We start from the raw sequence: 1,536 nt of genomic DNA, 5'->3' as shown, positions 1-1,536 counted from the left end.
GTGATCTGACTCTTGTAAAACTGATCAAAACTTTAAAAAAAAAAAAAAACTGGCAGCTGCATAAATCATAAGGAGTAGCCCACTGAATTAACACTTTTGTCTTTGTATTTTTTTTTGTTCCCAGATGATGGACAAGTTGGACGCATTCGTCTCAGGGGACAGAAAGGGTCTTGTAAATAATATCAGAGTCTGCTTGTCATCCAACGACTGTTTTGTCAAGGTATGTGTCTCGAACGGTGCCGTTGGTCAAGGATGTGTGATCCTTCCTCTGTGTAGTTGTTTGCTTGTTTGTTTGTTTTCGACCAGTGCGCTGCAATTTCAACAATCCAAACATGTCTTTGTTTGCAGGTGCCTGTCAATCCAGATCAGCCAAATTCAAAGAGAAATTTCTGGAAAGTTGATGAAAGCCGGATCACGCCAAAAATATTTCGACGCCACTTCAAGGGCATGCTGGACATCTTCCCCGAGCTGGCCTCCAGAGTGAAAGGGGCCGCACACACACGTCCGGACAATTTCAAAGTCATCAACGCATCAGAGCCAAGTTGCCCTGCTGTCCAGAAGGCATGCACCACCAAGTTCAAGGGTCCGTTTTCCATCGAGTCTATTTTGAAGAAAGACCCCAAGTCGCATCCGTGCTCCAAAATTGGCGCCTTATCCTTTGTGTCCGGTACGTCGCACGGAGTAGCTCAACCGTTTCTGTGCACACCGACAGCAGCTGCGGCCAAGAGGAAAACTAGCTGGGAGAAACATATCTGTGGGACAACAGAAAACAGAACTGCATTCGGAGAGCTCATGAATCAGGACGCAAGCTTTCTGCTCTCTAAGGACCGCTGTTATTCAACTTACCCGGCTGTAGAAATTCTGGGCGTTTCAGAAGTGTGCAAAGCAATCAGGCCCTTCAAGAGGATGCGCATGTCTCCAGACGCGCCTGTCATAATCTCTCCTAGAGGAATGATTGCCTCTCAGCTCCACCATTCAAATGTTTCAAATGACTACTTCTTAAAGTATTCCTAATAAATCTTGATTGTCCTAGATGGTGTCCGTCTTGTTAATTTTCAAGTAGTATTGAAACTGCAGTACGCCAGCGATGAAATGTCCTTTTACGATATCGCGCAACATACCCGTGGCGTACGCAGGGCAGCTTACATAAAGTAGCCCTTGGCAGAAATGCCTTGATGTATTTGTCAAACAGGTAAACGCGCAGGGCTGGTTATTTACTTTTCTGACAAAAGGGTTGCAATCACCATCACAGACGAGAGTTTTTACCAAAAGAGAGAGAGAGAGAGAGAAAAGATGATTCACTAGCTATGCTGACATGCTCTTGTCAGGATGGCCGAGTGGTCTAAGGCGCCAGACTCAAGGTGTTCCTCCTTCCCTTACATTGCGGGCCTTCTGGTCTCCGAATGGAGGCGTCGGGTTCGAATCCCACTTCTGACAAAGCTTTTACCTTAATCTCACTGCATACGGCTCGGCCACTACCTTCTAACTCACGGCTATATCTGCACTATATGTCCCTCATGCAGCAGAGTCAAAAGG

The 1,536-nt window shown here is 46.2% G+C and overlaps 1 non-coding gene across 1 annotated transcript; it reads left to right on the top strand.

The window, feature by feature from the left end:
* Nucleotides 1-1,323: 1,323 nt before the first annotated feature.
* trnal-caa lies at nucleotides 1,324-1,437 on the top strand. Its single transcript has 2 exons — nucleotides 1,324-1,361; nucleotides 1,391-1,437. It is a non-coding gene; the product is annotated as a tRNA-Leu (tRNA).
* Nucleotides 1,438-1,536: the final 99 nt, after the last annotated feature.

The sequence above is a fragment of the Megalops cyprinoides genome, chromosome 21 (genome assembly GCF_013368585.1).
Source record: "Megalops cyprinoides isolate fMegCyp1 chromosome 21, fMegCyp1.pri, whole genome shotgun sequence".
NCBI classification, from domain to species: domain Eukaryota; kingdom Metazoa; phylum Chordata; class Actinopteri; order Elopiformes; family Megalopidae; genus Megalops; species Megalops cyprinoides.
This window is presented reverse-complemented; position numbering and strand designations above follow the sequence as displayed.